At 40.8% G+C, this 20,084-nt stretch overlaps 1 protein-coding gene across 1 annotated transcript in view; it reads left to right on the forward strand.

The window, feature by feature from the left end:
- PRKN (parkin RBR E3 ubiquitin protein ligase) overlaps positions 1-20,084 on the forward strand; it is a 1,198,020-nt gene that overhangs the window by 547,287 nt on the left and 630,649 nt on the right. The gene's annotated exons all lie outside the window — the stretch shown is intronic.

Genomic DNA, 20,084 nt, shown 5'->3' on the forward strand with positions numbered 1-20,084 from the left:
CTGTGCAACCTATTTGGATTGTCCTCCTTCCTTCCAGTTCTGTTTGCAGTAGGTCTTGCCACAATACGTGGCATCATGTGATGCTGATGCCACTCAGTCCTCTGGAGACTATATACCTTGCTGAGTCACTGGTAGAGCTGCCCAAATTTTCATAAAACACAGCAATACAGACACAGCTAGAGTGTTAGTTTGCAAAAATTGTGTTGTGAAAAAAACAGTTGGGTGGACACAACTCAATTACAATTGTTGCAAACTGTTTAGATGACTGCAAAAATAGCTACAAAAATATAGTTGTACTGGTAGTAGTCCGTAAAGCCTAAGGGTATGTCTACACTGTAATCATTTCTAAAATGAATACATTACTGTCTTCCTTGCATTGACAAACTAGGATGGACACATGTAAACGAAGATGTGTGTGTGGGGGGGTTTCCTCTAAAGGAAACAGATGTTAATGTAGCGTTTTTAAGGGTGAAATGAGTAAGTAATTACCTTTCACCTGATATTGTGGTTGGAACCCTAGTGGTCAGTCTCAGTAAGAGAGGTCATGGGTTGAATGAGCGACGGGGGATGTACTGCTGTTTTGTCCCCAAAGGTCGCCTTCTAGTTCATATCTGAGGAACTTTGTTGGTTTGGTGGGGAGGAAACTTTTACTGGCACTCGGTGCTGTATCTGCCCTGTGGATACATTAGTCTCTAGAACTGTCAATCCAACAATTTCCACAAGCACTGAATTTAATAACACATATTTGAAAAGTTGTGAAGAACATCCTGACAGTGTCCTTTTAAGATAAATGTGTATATTAGGGATTACACACATGAGTTATAACTCAGATGAGTGTTTTCATTTCTAGCATGCTTGGGTTATTTTTTTTAATATCCATCTGTTTATGCATTCAGTAATTTATATTTTATTTACTGGAAAAGTGTCAGATATGAGACTGAAAAATAGGCTGTCTGCAGTGAGTTTGTGGACTGTGTGCTTGAGCCCCTATTCTGCAATCCAGTTCATATGGACAGACCCCATAGCCAGAATAGGGTTCTACCCAGGTGTCCACTTCTACAGAGCCAATCATGAGATCAGAACCTTAGATAAATAAAGATTGCAGCCTGCCTCCTTCATTTTTGTAGATCAAACACAGGGTGGGAACTGCAAAATCTGGAAGCAGGCTTATAGTGGACTTTGCATTTATCCCATTGTGACACTGTGAGTAGCCTAAAGTTGACTCGCCACTCTCTGCACTTGGTAAGCATCCTCACATGAACCAAAGAGCCAAGATAAGTGATTAACTACAAAGTGATTAACCAATCAACAAGGAGAGACAGCTCAGCAGCTGGGGAGGGTTAAAAGAGAGACAAAAAGAGCTAGAAGGAAGTGGGGATTGTTAGAAGGAAGGGCTAAGAAGTCCAGGATCTCAGAGAGGTGAGAACTCTCTCCCTTTCTTACCCCCCCCCCCCACCGCCTTAGTAGTAGGTAAAGGCTTGGGGGAAAGCCTTATGCTTTTGGGAACAAACACTTGCAAAATATGTTGTAAATAAAGTACATGGTGTTGAATTTGCCCCTGGTATGTGTAAGGGCCATTTGCAGCAAGAAATCCAGGGTGAGGGAACCCTGCCCTGTGACACCAATAAAAACACTGTGTAAGTTACGCAGAGCCGCCGCGGCTGGAGGCTCTGCTCCTCTTTGGCTCTGTTTAAGAGCCAGGCTGCCCAAGCGCTACCGGCTTCGGGCAGCCCCCGTGCCTCTGGACCCTGCGCCGCCGGAGCCCGGGAGGGGAAGTGCCTGGCTGGGGGAGCAGGGTCCGGAGGCATAGGGGCTGCCCAAAGCCCGAGCGCTACTGGCTTCACGGTTTGCCGGGCAGCCTCCAGACCCTGCGCCCCCGGCTGGGCGCTTCCCCTCCCGGGCTCCAGCTGCGCTGGGGAAGCGCCGGCTGGGGGCGCAGGGTCTGGGGGCTGCCTGGCAAACCCTGAAGCTGGTAGCACTGGGGCAGCCCTTTCCCCCTGCTGGGAGTGGGAGGGAGGAGGGGGCGGAGTTAGGGTGGAGATGGGGCGGAGTTGGGGCGGGGCTCGGGGGGGGGAAATGGGCGGGTTCAGGGCCCGTGGAGGGTCCTCTTTTTTTATTTATGAGATATGGTAACCCTATTCTCTGTACCCAATTCAGCAAAGCACTTGGCCTTGTGCTTAAGTGTCACTGAATTCTATGAGAATTAAGCATATGCTCAATTGCTTTGTTGAAGAGGGACAGATTTAAGTGCAGGCTTAACTTTATACATATGCTTCAGGGTTTTTTGCTGAATTTCCAATAATTGTTGTTTTAACTGAACCATTTACCCATCCCTACCTAAAGAAATTCAATTAGATTTATTAAGGATTGATTGCTTATAGAGATCTCGATCCTGCAATTTATAGTGTATATACGGACTAATGTGCTTGAGCAGAGCCCCCCATCTTCCTGCAGCCATCTGCCCGTATGCTATCCACTGCAAGGTAGGGAACCATATCTAGTGTTCTAGTTCCCCCTCCTCTCTTCCCCCTGACAAAGCCATTTGGAAAAACAAATGCAACAAACCCACTGCAAATAATGACAGTACATTTCAGTATTTTTACATTCCTGTGTAAGCTGTAATTAGATTTAAAATATGACCTCTTTTTTTATCTTAAAATAACAACAAAAATTCCAGAGCACCTTGAGTATTAAGTTGTCAAGCTTCAGTCCAGAGTGAATTTGTACAGTTACACGTTTTGGAGCATAACATGAAGGTGTATATAAAAGGAAACTAAGGCAAAGCAATTAACTATAAAATTTATGAGGATGATGTAGTAATGCCACATGTGGTGTCTTCCCCCCATTAATTCAGTCTTGAGTGCCTATTTTTCAGTTGCTGCTTTTTTGGGTTGCATGCAATGTAGCCTCTTGTTTTTTAGAAAAAAAACAAACCTCTTGTAGCAGGAAATTTCTAGTGACATAATTCATCTGCGTATGCTGAACTAAATTGCTTTCTTTTTGTCCAGCTGTTTATGGGGATTTTTTGTTGTTGTTGTTGAAAGGCTTGAGTTTGTTTGGCACCTCTCAGAAAAATGTGATTGTTGTCACTTTTCTTCCAGTGGCAATGCTTTGCTCTTTAAAGAAGACAAGAAAACTAACATAACCCTGTTACTCTTTTAGAAGAAAGCTAGGAAAAAGCAAACAGCTTTTACATTTCCAGCTCCCCCCCATACTGTGCTTTATTTTTCAGTTGTCATGATTGTTTTTCTTCACTGTACTGAACAGAGCACCTCTGAAGTCAAGCACAATTTATATTGCCAAGACAGATGCTATAAAATGAAGCCGAACATGGCAGATGTTGAAAGAGTTGTGTGTTTGCAAATGATTACCTGTCATAATATGTTTCTTTGAATTTTGTTACATTGCTGAAACATTGGGCTAGGAAGGAGAAGGAAGTGGCTCTTGGCCTTTCGAAGCATGATTTAATGCCAGGAAGAGGAAGAGTTTTGTTGTACTTCTTGAGGATTCGAGAAATATAATCACATACTTGAATTCAAAATAGCATGTTGAAATCAAAGGTATTAAGGACTAATTCATCATTAGAGACTCTCTCTCTTTGTCTAGTCTTGATGACCTTTACCTACAGAAGGCACCTGAAGGCATGTGAGCAGAATCTTAAGATTAAAATCGGAAAGTCTATCTTCAAAAGAGTCTTTCACTAAATAAGCTCAAATACTTACTCATTAGAAGATGCTTCTGGTTGGTACTTTTGTTTAGGTCTGACCCTGAAAAGTGAAGCTTTGTGGAGAATAAAAGATGGAATACAAGTTTAGTTACAACAGTAATTTTCAACCTTTTTTCATTTGCAGACCCCTAAAAATTTTTGAATGAAGGTGGGGGTCCCCCTTTGGAAATTTTAGACATAGTCTGGGAGTTCATGGATCCAAGGTTGAAAATCACTGTTGTATCTTAACAAAAACCATCTGTGGACCCATTCGACATAGCGGACCCCAAGGGATCCTCAGACCACAGGGTTACAAGAGCTACTTGACATTGTGTTCTTTGAGACAGATCCAATAAATTGGAAGGATGCTTTCCTTATCCCCTTTTGAATTTAAATGAGACAATGCTTTGTGGCAAATAATCTGCAGAGAGAGGATCTTGGTGAATTGCATCATATTCAGAATTGTTCTATAAGCCATTCCTCAATTCAGTTGGGAGTTTTATTGTGAAATACCATAAGCATTAAAACTAAAGACCCTGGGTCTGATTCAGTCCTGAGATTCCTCTGATGGTGGAAAATCTGCCCAGAGCGGGATTGCACCATTACAAGGCACCCCAAAGCCCTACTCCACTTGGGCCTACACTTTGCTACTTCCAGCTCAGAAGTGGGTAATGCTGCTGGGAGAGAGGGCATGTTTAGGAGGCTGGTGGATTTATAGAATATGCACATTCTCTGGGGAGTTTCTGACACTGAGGCGCTTCTCTTGCTGGTCAGACTCAAAGGGCTGGTGGCTGTGCAAACATTTCCTGCCTTCCCCTGCAGGTGAATACCTCATTGGAATAGGTGTGTGCAATTTATATATGATGGTGCTCACAGGGAGGATTGTTATGATAAGAAGTGTTAAGGGACAATCAAGAATGGGGCACTGTACAAACACAAAGTAATAGGTAGTCCATGCCCCGAAGAGCTTACAATCAAAATAGACAGGAGAGAGAGACATTCAGAATGAACAATGCAATGGCGGCAAATGGCATGTTAGTTCTAACAGTATTTTGGAAGGAGGGTTTAGTTAGGAGGTGATCAGCTAAATGGAAAATAAAAAGGAAGGGAAAGGGGTTGAGGGGGACAGGGTGGAGGAGAACAGGGTAAGGAGAGGCAGGTATGGTGTGATGCTGAGGTGAAGAGACTGGGAGGGGGTGAAGTAAACTGCCAGTTGGCACATGGCAGAGGAACTCAAACTGTTTACAGTTTTGACTGAAAGGAACAAAGCGATCCCTGCTTTGACTGCTTCTATTCTTACCTGCCACTCTGGAGTATCTGGCTGGCTCCTCTCTGCAATTTTCCCCCAAACCACATAGCTGGAGGGGGAGGTCGGAGGCACCACCTGATCTTAGTGCCCCCCCAAGTCCTCCTTTATTTTTGCCAGTTGCGTCATGTTTGATAGAGCCAGGCATGCTACAGTATTGTCTATTAAATGCCAATTGTGGATGTAATAAAATGTGATTGCGGTTAAAAGGGCAAAAAGCCAGGAAAACCAAGAGTTAAGTTTCTAATAGCAGTATTGACTTGATCATATTGAATATTTTGTGTGTTTTACTGGATATAATTTACATCACAGTCAGTAAAATATTTAACTACAGGTTTAACCAGGGGGCGGAAATAGCAGATAAATGCCATGTGGAAAATATTTTGTGTGTAGCCCCTTTCTAGGGATGGTGGAGTGCATTTGCTCCTCCCAGGGACTCTGTGTCCCAGCTTCGGACTAATGGACCTTGCATTTTTTCCACTCCTTGGGCTCATGATAGGTGTCAATCCATGGCTGGCTAGTTGCTGGAGCTAAATTTGATTCTGCGTACCTAGTGGACAGGTGAATAAATTAATGTCCTGGTGGTCATAGTGCATGTATAATGAATATTAAAATGAATTGGGGACCAAACAATTTTAAAGGAACAATTTTTTATTAGCATAAAGGATAGAATTAAATTAAGGAATGGGTAAAGACAGGAGTAAATGCAAAAGGAAAAGTCAGAGGAATTGAGGGGAACAGATAAATATATGAACAAATGAACCCTACAACAATAATCAGATTGTCCCTCAAATAAAACATCCCCTCTAACAACTAGATCGAAATGCCTCACAGAATATAAAGTCAAGTGGATTCAATCCCAGATTTTGTTCACAGGTGCCAGCTCAGTTTGTATTGGGTCTCTAGGCCTGACTGCACAAAAGTAACTTTGAACAATAAAATAATCAAATAGACGTTGCAGGCCAGATGGTTGCTTGTAGCTGGTATGGCGCCAGTGCACCCCTTTGACTCCGAGTGTGCCCTCACCTGGCTGTGACACCCACTCAACAGGATTTTCCTTACCCCAGAGCCCTTTCCTAATTAGCTAGGTGAAATATCCCCACCTCGTTATTCACTGTAAAGATATTCAGCTGCAAATGGGAGGTCCCTGGAATAGCTGTTTTAGAAACAAGTTCATATTGTTTATATTTAGTAATCATTTTACATATTAGTTGTGGTGTTTTTGTCAATAGCTATATAAATTATATCAGATAAATGGGAGCTGTCCCTTTAAGCATACAGTGGGGGCACTGGGAGTGAGTTGTTGCAGGGTTGGGGAGTTCAGTGAGCATGTGGCTTAGCTGTGCACTGGGGAGGTCTCTGCCTGCAAGAAGCTCCTAAAGGAAAAAGGTTTATTCTGGGACTCCAAACAACGTCCTCCTTTAAAAGCTCAGTCTTATGAGTGAGGGTGAAACACTAGGTGATCTCTTACTGGTGGAACAGATCCCTAGGTTGCTCAAATCCTGGCCTTCTCTTGGCTTCTGAAGCAAGGGAGACCTAATAGGTGAGACTTGCAGATGATCCTCTCCTACTGATGTAGAGTCTGACAGCTCCGTTTTTCCCTGTTGGGTTCAGTTTGTGGCTGGTAGTTTTGGGGGAGGGAGGGCTTTGTTCTCTGCTTGATGCTTTCAATAGCAAAACAGTTTCAGGAACAGCTAGTGGATGGAAACACCCCCTATGAAGCTGGTTGCTTGTGGACGGGAGGGCCCCTTTGGCAAAGAGGCAAATGGATTCTCTCTTCTGCACCTCCTTGCTCCGCAGTAGTAGCTAACTCCCTTCCTCTGAATGCTAGGCTTGTCCATACGCAGCACTGTGTCTGGGCAGTTTCAGCCATGTACAGACTAGTGGGGCTTGCTGTTGGTTGCCAATAATATTTGCATTTCCTGGTATTTTGATTTTAACTGTGCAGTCTTTATGTTGCATTTTAGCACATTTCTTTAATTCCTTTTCCTGTTTTGCACCTTTATTATTTTTTTAATGTTGATATTTAGATAAAGGCTTTCTCATGGTCACAGTTATGCTTTGAAAGTCACTTGGGTGAAAGAGGTTTGGAGAGGAATGAGTTTCTCCTTCTCTCCTTTGCAGCTGGTATTGAGGTGGAGAAACTCCTTTTCTGCAAGGCTGGGTTAACAGAGCAGCTGCATGTTGATTAACATGATGATGGCTGTATCTTTGCAACATGAAAAGGTAGAAATTCATTTTATTTATTTGTGTTTATTTTTAGTGTATGCTTGGGATTTACAGAGTATGCTAAAATTTCAGATCATGCAGTTTTCTCCTCCCTGATATATATATTTTTACTTTTCTGAGATTGCTGCGTGTGTTTCATTGAGTCACTTCACAGTCTGCTTCATCCAAATTGTCCCTGCATCAACCTCTGAGTCTGTGAGGTTTTGTGTCTTGGTTACTGGGCTAGCTGCACTATGTATCCGTCTGTAGGCTCTGAGCGCACTCTCGTCAGCAGTTAGGCCTCTTGCCTTCACCTGTCCTCGGGTGTAATCCTGAAATTTTCCTGCTTTTAAACCAGCATCCTGTGTGTACTAACCGTGATTGCTTAGCAGCTCCAGCATGGTTCGGCGTCCGCAAGACTTCCCTTTGGGAGATGTAACCAGTAGGTGAATAGTGACCCAAAACAGTCTTTATAATACAAAGTATTGTTTATTCCCACCAGTAGGAACAAAGCAGAACAAGAGAAAAGGTTTTAACACAACAAACAGGCTATATCCATATCTCTATTATCTAAAGCTTAGGTAGGCCTTGCTTATCCCAGACACCCCGCATTTGGGGACTGGGGCTCAGTTGTCTTCTCAGCAGTCTCTCCCTCTGTGCTTTAGAGGCTCAAGTTCTTTGTTCCAGTTTCCTAGCTGGATTTCCCCCTCCCCTGTGCGAAGCTGGGGAGTTAGAACTCAGCATGATCAAAAGTAAAACTTCTTGGTGAATACTTGCTTTGTCCATTAAGAATTGGTGAATAGGGCTATCAGAAGCAATTGTCCATTTTCCTTTCTACATGCAGTTCCTGCTGGAATTAACCCCTCATAATCATAGCAAACAACATGATAACAGTCAAACAGACGGGCATAATTAAATATTACAGGCCTCTCCTGTATCCTTCACAGATGGCGCACAAAATGTGCATGCATGTAACAAGGGAATGTGGGGAGCAGGACTTTAATAGCATGCTATGATTTTAGAAGAGCTTAATGAGTATGCTCAGAAGTCATTTTTATTAATAAGATTATAACTAGTTTTTAAGGTTAGTTAGATATTTTTCTACAGTGGCATGGGAAATTTCTACTAAAACATAAACATTTGGGAAAAACACGAGTGTGTGCAAACTGGAGCTATAATTTAAACCTTGCATCCTTAAAGATTGTTCTCATTACTAGAAGCCATTCCAGTGGCGATGGGATGAAAGATCCTCAAACAAACATTGGAAAAAGGACACTTGAGAGCATGTTAAGTGATTGTCTATGCACTCTACACACTTTTAACATTGATAGCAGTGCTCATTGTCAGAAGACCCTAAGCCACAAGGCTTCAGAATCAGCTATATCCATGTGTTTATTATGAGTTATGAAAACGGGTGGAATAGATGAGTGGCTGAGGCAAAAATAGCAAAATTAATTTACATAACTTGATGGATAAATGGAGCTGATAGTTGTTTTGCACGTGTATTTCTGCATCAGTAAACCCTCAAAAGTTGGCAGAGAAGACTTGATGGTGGCATTGGTGTGACTGAATTGCTGAGGTGACATGTTGGCCTTGTCTTCCCTGTGAAAAAAGATATTTTAAGTTAAGTTAACATGAGGTAAATCCTAGGAAAAAAAACAAGGTAGTTGTAGTTTTCATGTCTTAGCATGTCAAGGTAAAGACTTTGGGGGGAAGGAGAGCTAGGATTTATGTGGACCTGTTAACTCTTGTGAAAACTTCAAACTACCTTGTCATCAAGGGGATTTTACCTTGCATTTACTTAACTGGAGTTAAGAGTAACCTCTTTTTTAGTGAAGACACACCCAAGGGAAAAAAGTAAAAAAAAAAAAAAATTGACTATGTGTTTTAAAAATCAGTTTAAATGTGTAATCTGGGATCATAAACACCAAAATGCCTTAACCATAATTGGATTGTTAATGCTTTTTAAGTGCCTTAAATGTACATTTCCAGACCATAAAAGAAATCTAAACATCTTAAAGTGTAACCTTAGCTCTGAAGTTCCTGGATTTGTAAAGCATGGTTTTGGTATAATTGTAACATTCTGTAATGTATTTTACCCTTAAAAGTTACTGATAATGTACTCTTAATTTATATTCTAAGGTGCACCAAAAAAAAAAAAAAAATCATTGAGCTCACTCAATTATCTCACACTGTAAATTATCAGTAAAATACAGATTTTCTCAGTACATAGCAGGATGAGTTTTTAAATAAATGACAAATCTATGATAGAAGAAGCACCTCAAAATAGTTTGCTCAACTCATTCTTTTGAGGTTGCTGCATCTGATTCTTAAAAAGCTGTTACCTCAGCATCCTCTCTGATTACAATTACTTCATGTTTTCATGCAACAGAACTATAGAAACACTCTGGAGAACAGTTTCAATTCCCCAAAAACAGAGCTACTCCTATAAAAGCTCAGTGAACACGGCCACTTGCTTGCTGGCAATGGATTAAAAAAAAAGATGGAATAACAGGAAACTAATGCCTGATTTTGCAATGAGGCATATGTGTGTCTAATGAATTGGAGACACTGCTCAAGAACAGTTCATGCTTAAAAACCATGACTTCTGTTTTGCTGCTGGTGTCAGTGAAAGGTTGGGCAAGCTGTGTCTTAAAGAGAGCAGTGGGAGAGTTAATGAAGTCCTTGTTCATTTGACCTGGCTGGTGCTCCTTGTTTTCTCATTCTCTGCCTTGTTTTCACTTTGCCCACCCAAAAATATATGCAATGGGGAGATTCCTGTGCTGTTACCAGCAAGCGGAGCAGAGAGCTGCCTAAACTAGCTGTGAGTGAAATGCAGAGGAAAGGGGAAGGTCATAGGAAAGGAGAAGGGCATAGGCCCAGATCCTCAGAGGTATTTGCAGTCAAGCACTCATTGATTTGGGTCCTAAGCACTTGACTGATGGGCCAGACATAGCCACCTCCCTCCACTTGAGATACTCAGCTGTGAATCCTTCCCTGGAGTTAGGTGCATGTTTAGGTAGAAAAACCCAAGAGAGACTCCCCAGAATATCTATTAGCCTAGTGGTTATGGCACTCACCTGGAATGTGCAGAGCAGGGATTTGAATTTGGGTCTCCCACATCACAGGTGAGTGCCCTAACACAGATGAACAAACGGACCCTCCCACAAACATGTTTGCCCCTGGCTGTCCTTTGTGACACCTATCGGGTCTTAGGTGTGCTCTGAGCATGCCTGTGGAATCAGGCCCCGCTGGCCTCTAGAGGTCACTTCCTGCCCTACGTTTCTATGATTATGGGCTGGAGAAGTTAATCCACCAGAGCAAGTGGTGCTGTCTGCATTCTACTCTGCCCAGATGACTGACTAATAGAGACCTCCAGAATGCTGGCATTTGATAGGTGATGCTGGAAACTCTTTTCTTGATAGCTTCTTGATTATGTTGCTTACAAAAGAGAGGTTAGATGTTGGACATTAATTCGTGAGGTTTTTAGCATTGTGCAATTACTTTAGTCTCTGATGCTGCCACACAGCACCTTAAATTCACTCAAAAATATATTTTAAAAAATTCCATAGCTACACCTAAAGGATTTTAATTTAGCCCAAGTAAATCCTAAAAAACAACAGTGTAGTCTTCTGAACACTGGGATGTAGTTGGAATAATTCAGAAATGATTTGACAGCATAAGGGAATAATATCCAAATGAACTATTGTTTGACCAGAAATGAAGATGTCCAAAAATCCAAATGAGATATGCAAATGGCTGAATCTGTTTTTACAAACTGTAATGTGTAAGTAGCTGCTTTGTAGAACTGTGCTGTAATGATGACTAATGGGATTAGTGGTGAAAACTACTCCTAAGTCAGAACCAGAGGTGAAAGTAAGCCGGTATGGCATGCCGGCAAGAGCCAGTATGCCGTGCCGAACTGGACTGGCTTCTCCGGCAGTGATTTAAAGGGCCCAGGGCTCCAGCTGCTGCAGGGAGCCCCAGGCCCTTTAAATCACCGCCAGACCTCCGGCAGCCGGGCTTGAGCAGGGATTTAAAGGGCCGTGGGGAGCCCCGGGCCCTTTAAAGCGCCGCCCAAGCCCCTCTGCTGGAGTTCGGGCGACGCTTTAAATCTTGAAAGGCCCTGCCTCTTCCGGTTGAGGCCCACCTCTTCTGGTTCAGGCCACACCCCCACTCAGGACTCAGGCGTACCGGTTAGTCCTTGAAGTTATTTTCACCCCTGGTCAGAACAATTTAACTTGTCTTATCTTTGTATATGAAAATTATAGTCCAATGTTTTGCAGCCATTTTTAGTGTCTGCCACTGTCAGTGAAAAGTTTAGCTTGTAGTACGTCATCTAGCCTTCGAAATCATGGACCCGGATTGGTTTAGCTGGTGCTGGACATCTCCAAGTTACATACCATGTGTGTGAGGGAAAGGGAGAGAAAGTGGTGATGCAGTTAGAATGCATAGAAATAAAGAAGCTCTAATCATTTAGCCCGGCTTGCATTTGTCTACATATCATTGTAAAAGGGACTTGAAAAGAATTTCCATCTGCTACATTTGCGATGTTCCATACTTTCTCTACAGTTATTGGAAAAGTCATCCTTTTCGTGAATGACTTGACTGCTTATGTGTTTGGAGGTTGATTTAAAAAAAATCAGTGTTGCATTAAAATTTTCTTCAATTTACTTGTTTTATGTAACTTAAAATGAGTATTTACTAGCTTTGCCTCACACAAGAACATCAGTAGTGAGTGGATTGGTGAGGTGGGATAGCCATGCAGGTCAAAAAGAGGAAAGAATATGGAGAAAAGGGTAACATAGGCGTCTGCTGTGATCAGGAACAGTTAAAGATGTTTTCAGTAAAATTTGATACTGTTGCACAGCTATTGATTTTTTTCAAATTTGTCTGTGATTAGCAACCATGGCAGCACCTGACTTTGCCATCTTTACCCATTATTTAAGAAAATGTGCCTGCAAAAAATGCAAGATTGGCATCCTGGAAAGTACTTGGTGTATCCACTGAACAGGTACTTGATGTGAAAGGCAACAGGAAGTTCTCCCAAACTGCCCAGCCACTCTGTTTCAAACTTGACCTGAATACAGAGGTATCCTTTGGGGATATTCAGTCTGCATGGCCTACTGGCTTCTATGATAAGACTGCCAACAAGGGTTCCAATTAGTGCCACTTGTGATGTGTTTTTGTGACCTTGTCAACTTTAGCCATTCCACCACTCTACTTTATATATCCTATATGTGCTTGTTTTTAGCAACAGAAAAACGTGACTTTTAGTCCATCTCTTGTTCTATGGACACAAATTTAGGTCCAGATTGTGGCTGGTCATTGTGCCCGTAAGCGAAAGTGGGGTTTGGGAGGGACTACTCTCACATGTTTGAGGTTAAGCAAGTGAATCAGTGTTTACAGAATCAGGGCCTACATTTATGACCCTTTATTGATCTGAACAGATTGATGCAGGTAGATTTGGAAACCATAGTTTGTTTGATAAGAGAAGCCCAGTTCCAAGTTCTGAGATGCAGATCCAAGTTTTATTCTAATTTCACAGCTAATACTCGTGAATAACCGTGTGAATCTGAACACCCAGAAATTTGGAAGGCTTTGAATCAAACACCCCACATTCAGGAGTATTTAGAATGTGAATTTTGGTTCAAGGCCATCTTCGTATGTTAGTATTGGCAGCCTCCCTTTTTTCTGTTATTAAGTTCTACTTCAGAAGGCTTAATCCTGGCACCATGGAATTAATTAGGGGAGAAAATAAACAGCTATTTACATTTTAACAAGATTGAAAAGAAAATGGGTAGGACGATTTTTAATCACGTTCAAATTTCATTAGGATTTTTACTGAAACATTTTTAGGCATTATCAGTCATTTTACTGTACTGAATTGTTTATTAATGAATTTGGGAAATTATAGTGTTTATACATTTCTGAAGTCATTTAAAGAGTATTAGCCTGAATACACACACAACTGAAAAATAAATAAATAAATTGAAACCAGGATATTTTACTGAAAAACCTACAAAATAACTTATGTTGTTAATTGAGCCAGAATACTTTAAGAAAACTGTTTTTTCCCTCTGTTGGAAGGGTTATAACTTGTTCCTGAATATCAGGATTTCTGGACTGCTTTTAGCTTTATGGATCATTTTTAACATTGAGAAATTTGTTCATTCCTCCACAGTTAACGTGCTCAGGAATGATGTCCATGTATACAGGGTCCAATCCTGCATTGATTGCCACAGAATTACTTGTGTGAGTAAGAGTTTGCAGGGTCGAACCTCCAATTACAAGGACAAATGTTGTATATACGTGTACACAGAGAACAGTATTTTTAATAAAAAATTAAACAATGCAGTACCTATTTTTAGAGTGTGTGTTAATTTTATATAGCAGCAGAGAACTGAATATAGTCTGGAAATGAAGCCTGTTATTTTTGAATATGCACACTATCTGTGCTAGTTATGGGTGTTTACTAAGGAACAAGTTTTAATGCCTTTACAAAAAAAAATCCCCTCTGTGAAAGAGTCTTGCACTTAGGGCTTTGCTTCCCAGAATGACATCATATCTAATGGCTCGGTTTCTCACTTGTGCCAAATATCTACCGGATGCAGCTTGGGTCAGAGGGACAAAAAGCAGCCAACTGCAACTCTGGTTTTATGATAGCTTTTCCACCACTCTGGTCCTGGCATCATTTAGGCAGCCAGTGAACTCTATACTCCTTCAGCCACATTCCCTTTCCCTCATCTGTGACCCTAACACAGGAATGGTAGAAGAAGGTAGCTATGCCTGTTCTTAGCTAGCCGAGTCTCCACCACAAAAGGAATTGGAGTGGTGGATTTTTTTTTTATTGTATTTTAAAATCATGCTGAGCCAGTAGGAAAAAGGAAGAAAATACATGTAAATGTCTTTGGTTTGGAGAAAGTTTTGCGAAGTGTTTTACAAATTACACCTATAATACTTAGCACTCTTACAATACTTTTAATTTGAAGTTCTCAAGCAGTTTTCCAGCTATTGACAGTGGAATTTCCAAAAGCCAGTGCTGAGTGTTGAACTCTGATTACTTAAAGTCTCACAATAGCCCTTTAAAGGAGATGTAATTATCCCATATCCTTAATTACAGGTGGTTAAACTGAGATACAGAGAGGTAAAGTGACTTATGCAGAGAGTCAGTGGCACAGATGGCTTCACCCATCACTGAAATGCACCTGAGTCAGGGGAGGTATAGAACAGTTACAGTAATGTTTTTGTAGAATGTGCAGTGCTATCTGTACTGTTCCCATTGAGCAGACAGATCTGGGCTGACTGATGTTTTTTAAAGGTTCTGAGCAAGTTCAGATCTGATTGAAGTCTATGGTAGCTACTGGTCCTCAGCACCTCTGAACATAAGGCCATTGGTTTTTAAGGTCTCATTGGGAAGACCCCCACAAAGCAAACTACGTGGAACTGAATTTACTTCCAAAGCTTGAAGGGCTGAGACATCTCTACTGGAATTTGAAACATGGCAAATTGAGTGTTAAGAAATTTTGATGTCAGGTGTTACTTGTATAATTTTTTATTTGCAGGATTATTTTCTCTTCTTCTAAAGTTTTTTCCAGCAGGTACAAAGGAAGTCTCTCAGGAGGTTGCAGACACTACAATGCATACCAGTATGGAGTTTGATAGAAGATTTATACATGCATTCTTTGTTAAGTTCTTGTCTTTTATAACATTTAACTAAATTGCCTTGTTAATTTACTTCCTACTTGTTTCATGTCAACAATAGTCTTAGGGAAAACTGTAGTGCTCAGAAAGTCATTAATTTGGTCCTGCAGTATTTTTACATGGCCTTTTAAAAGATGCCTTTCTGGGTGGAACTTAAAAAAACAATCTGAAAGCATTTCTATAAGTTGAAACTGATTCATCCAGTAATTTTTGTTTTTTGATATTTTTCCAGTTATTTCCTAGAGCCCTATATAATACAGAAAAGACTGATTAGATCAGGGGGTCTCAAGCTCGGCCTCCTTTGATGCCTCCCTGGTGATCTTGAGGCTCCATGACCTATGTTAGTGCAGGTAGGGAGCCTCTTAACATAGCTGCTAGCTGCCTGAGTTGTGGGGAATTAGGGTGCCCCCACCCCAGCTCTCACCTTTCCTAACCCTTATTGAAAGGAGAAGGCAAGAAGTGGATGTAGGAGCCATCTAGATCCCAGTTTCACTCCATCTAATTCTCCTTTAAATAAAGAGCAGGAGAGATCTGAAACATTGCCGAGTTTCTCACAGTCTGATCAGTCACCAGCTACATTCACAGATTTCCCATTTGCACTATCGTGAGCCTTGGATTCTCAGGATCATAGAGAGTGTTCTCCAGATCCCTTAATGGGAAATCCTCACATAACCAAGTTTGAGAAAACTCTTCTACCCTATGTTGCTGAAGAGATATGTGCTGGGATTTTTTCTTCTTGCTGCTGAGCTGTTTTTTTTTTCTTCTCCATGCTGCAGTAAAGTCATAATCATCATAAAGTCAGACTCTATTGCCAAGGAAAGGCTCCGGTCAGAGAGGCTACTCTCTTTGATTGGGGAGGCTGTTGGAGGAGGAGAGAGAAGAGAAGAAGTGGGGCTATGGAGGAGAAGGAGCAGATGTGGGAGAAGAAAGGGGAGCAGAAAAGTGAGATTCAGAGGAGGGAGTAGATTTGGCCCTGCAGAGAGAGCAGGAGAGGAGATGTCTGGTGCTCACACATAAGAGGAAAGTGGATTTGAAGTGAGAGAGGTGGTGGGAAGTAGAGAGAGGATGGAGACCGAGATGTGGAAGTGAGAGAGAAAGAAAGTGAGAGGCATGGGAAGAAACTGAGAGATCAGAGGAAGGAGAGAGAAAATGCAATATAAGAAAGGGAGGAAGAATGCTGAGCAGTGAGGGGGTGAAGGTAGAGGAAAAGCAAAAGCAAATGGCAGACTTTTGAAAGATAGAGGAATAGAGGGAAAGGAAAAGAGGGCTGAAAGAATGGAAAAAGGAAAAAAGAGAACAAAAGCAGCAATAGACACAGTAAGAGAACAATTTAAAATGATTTAATAAAATTTATGACCAAAATGTTGTAATGAAATGGTGTTAGTGCCCAATCACAAACAAGACTCATTTATGTTAGGTGGTATTCTTTCATCTCTGGTATTCAGCATTTTCTTCAGATATTGCTAAAGTACTCCTGCTTACGATGACCTTTCTTTCTAGCTCTCTGAAATGTTTGAACAGCAGTTCTAATACTTTATTTTGCCTTCAGGTCCACAGTTTGCATCAAATAGCTCTATCTTGTAGGCTGGTTGAAAGATATTGCCCAGGCCACTTTGCAGCTGCCAAAGAACCCTGAAAAAAACCTTGTCAGGGCCTGAGCCCTCCCGTCAGCATTGTTCTGATCATTGCTTCTTTTAATTCCTATTTTAGTTTAGACATTCTTGCTGTAGTATCTCAGCACCTTCAAAAATATTTTAATTAAAAATTCTTTCAGGTGCAAACCCTGTATATTATAGAACGTTTCAGTCTTGTTTTAATTACTCTTTTAGCCAAGTAGAAAACTATTGCAATGTAATTACAGTTAATACAAACACAGAAGTGGAATTAATTTTGGATTAACCTCTATGATGATTCACAGTCATTATCCCTGGAAAACAAAAATATTAAAGGATTAATGAAACTATTCCATGAGTAAAATGTTATAAATAAAATCAAATGAGTCTTCTTACAGAAAAAAAATAAAGAAAACAATATACTACATCAATGCATAATGGTCTTGTTGGGCCACATTCTGATCTTGTTTATGCCATTGTAAATCTAAAATAATTATGTGGAAGTAAATGTAATTATTCGGGATTTACGCTAGTTACTGTACTCTGGAATCTGGTCGTTGGTGTTTGTTAGTACAAATACATTGTATTGAACTGCTTCCCAGCTCATTGTTTTACTTCAGTTTCTTGTTTTTTTAAACCAAGATAGGAACTCTTTATGAATGAAAGATCTGTCCTTTGCAAGATTATCTTCTCTTTATTTGTAGTGATCTGGCACCCCCACAGGTTCAGAGATGTGACTGAAACAGACTAGACTTGGGGCATTTTATGGTTAGTTTCAGTTATTATTTCTGTCTGTGCTAACTTTGACCCTGCTACAGCTACATACTTTAAAGAAGTAAATAAGATTCAGAAAACATAACAGTCTAAAGCCCTGATCCAGCAAAGCTCTTCACTTAAGTGGGGACTACCCTTGTGTTTAAAGATAAGCACATACTTAACTGTCTTGTTGGAGTGAGGCCTAAGAATGCACTGACTGCATAAAAATGACTTTCATGGATAAATACATTTATTGGTTGACATAGAAAATGTTTGTCGACAATTTATATGTAGTTTTGGTGAGGACTAAAGTTGAAACTGACAATTTTTATAAAAGGGCAAAACTACACTTAAATGTATCTTTGTTACCACAGCCCAGGGTGATGACATAATGATGAACTTGATAGTGAAACAAAGAATGGTGGCATAAGTGTTGTGGCTTTTTTGAAAATCCTCTGCATATGTAATTGCCATTGAAAAAAGGGCATTCTGCTCGCCAAGAGGTAGACCTTATAGCAGATTATTAATTGGTAAATAAACCAAGATTCTGATGTCATTTCTAATTGTTTAAGGCTGGTGTAACTCCATTGAAATCAGCGGATTAATACATAAGAGCCCATCTCTCTCCACCTGTGATGTTACCATTGTTGAGAAGTGGAAACATTATAATAGTTCCTTGGTTTAAACGAGAGGGGGCTTTTTTTCCACTTAGGTATTTTTCACTCAGGCATCCTCAACTCTGGACTAACTCCTCCCTTTACCGCCCCCCGCCCCATACTGGGTCATTGATAAGAGTGGGATATGGGCTGTGGATGGTAAAATGTGGGTGTTGCAATTAATTTGAATATTATTCTAGTGAGGGTGGGTTTGGTTGGGCACTGTACTCCAGATTTTGTGGATTTTCGTCGTCTTTTTATATATTTTATTTATTGTAAAAGCACCTAGAGACTTTGAATAGCTGCTTCCATTAAATAAAAAGAGGGAAATAGTGTGTGTTGTGGGGGAGATTATGGGGGGGTTAAGAAAGGAAATAACAAACAGTGATGATATGATCATAAACCTTATTCTCAGGGCTACAATATCTTGCTCTTTGATTCTAAGGTGTTTGTTTCTTTGTGCAATTATTTTTTCATTAGCAAAACTAAATAGATGTGTTACTTAACAGATTAATTTTGGAAGCATTTTCCTAAAAGTCTGGTTGTGAATAATTGACTTTTCAATCTTATGAGACGGTAGTTTATAAAACTGCATATTTGTCAGCTATGCTTTCCAGACTTGCATTCCTCCAACATTTCACTTGGGGGGCACTTCAGCCGGAAGCTGAGCTTTGATGGGACCTAAGTGACATTGCCACTGACAATGAGGTGGCATTTTCTTTGCTTAGGCTCTGTACCAGCAAGATACTTAAGTATGTGACTGACTTTAAGCGTGAGAGAGACAAGGTGGGTGAGGTAACGTCTTTTATTAGACCATCTTCTGTTGGTGAAGAAACAAGCTTTCCAGCTCCACGGAGCTCTTCTTAAGGTCTGAGAAAGGTACTCAGTGTCACAGCTAACTATAAGGTGGAAAGCAACAGAGGGTCCTGTGGCACCTTTAAGACTAACAGAAGTAGTCTTCTGTTAGTCTTAAAGGTGCCACAGGATCCTCTGTTGCTTTTTACAGATTCAGACTAACACGGCTACCCCTCTGATATAAGGTGGAACAGATTGTTAAACATAAGGCATTAACAAATGTTGCAAGAAGCCATTCAAAATGAAGTGGTGTTTTTGTCTTTTATCATTTTCTGTGTATGCTCATTAGAGAGCATAGTGATCACCTAGTTTCACCCAAATACTGGTTGGGTGCAAAAACACCCTATTGCACCTGGGAAAACACTTTTCACAAAATGATCACTTTTCATCTAACTTTTCAGTCCTCATCGTCAAAGGAAACCTTCAGAACACCTTCAAAAGATGAGCCTGGGAGCATAAATTCATAAAGCTGCTAGACAGACTGATTTAATGTCTCATTACTTCAATCTGTCACCCACTAAGGCCAGGTCTATACATACGGTGCTGCAGCGACACATCTGGTAAAGATGCTTTATGCCGACTGGAGAGCAGTCTCCTGTTAGCATAATAAAACCCCCTCCGCGAATGGCAGTAGCTGTGTTGGTGGGAGAAGCTTTCCTGCCAACATAGTGCTGTGCCCACGAACACTTATATGTTACACCGACATGTCACTCAGGTGGGTGGATTTTTAACACCCTGAGTGACATAAATTATGCCTACATCTCTCCTTTGTCCTATGACTGCAGAAGTGTTAATTGCCCACTTCATTTTGAATGGTTTCTTACAACATGTGTTAACTCCTTATGCTTAACAGTCTATTCCACTTTGTATTTAGTTGTGACACTGAGTTAAGTCACAATGCAAATCAGTGTCTAAAGTCACTTTTGAAAATAGGACTTTGTCTAAATTGCTTAAGCCTTGCAAAAATTAGTGGAGCAGCACCTAAATACTTTTAAAAAATCTGGGTCAGAGCCCCCTACCAGCTCCCACACAGAAGAAATTTAAATCTGCTCTGCTGTGTACAGTATATGAATTACAACAATGTGCACGTTCATTTCAGTGAATGCTAATATTACAGCATACATTAGAAGAGGACCATCAGCTCACATTAGGAGGGTCTTTAGGGTATTATAGTGTCTGTGTCTTATGCCTAGAATAGACAAGATGCGAATGGGTATTTAACTCCTAATAGGAGTGTGAACAGGGCATAATGGAGTCTGTAGATTACATGTGGATAGTGC

The sequence above is a fragment of the Trachemys scripta genome, chromosome 3 (genome assembly GCF_013100865.1).
Source record: "Trachemys scripta elegans isolate TJP31775 chromosome 3, CAS_Tse_1.0, whole genome shotgun sequence".
In the NCBI taxonomy this organism is placed as follows: domain Eukaryota; kingdom Metazoa; phylum Chordata; order Testudines; family Emydidae; genus Trachemys; species Trachemys scripta.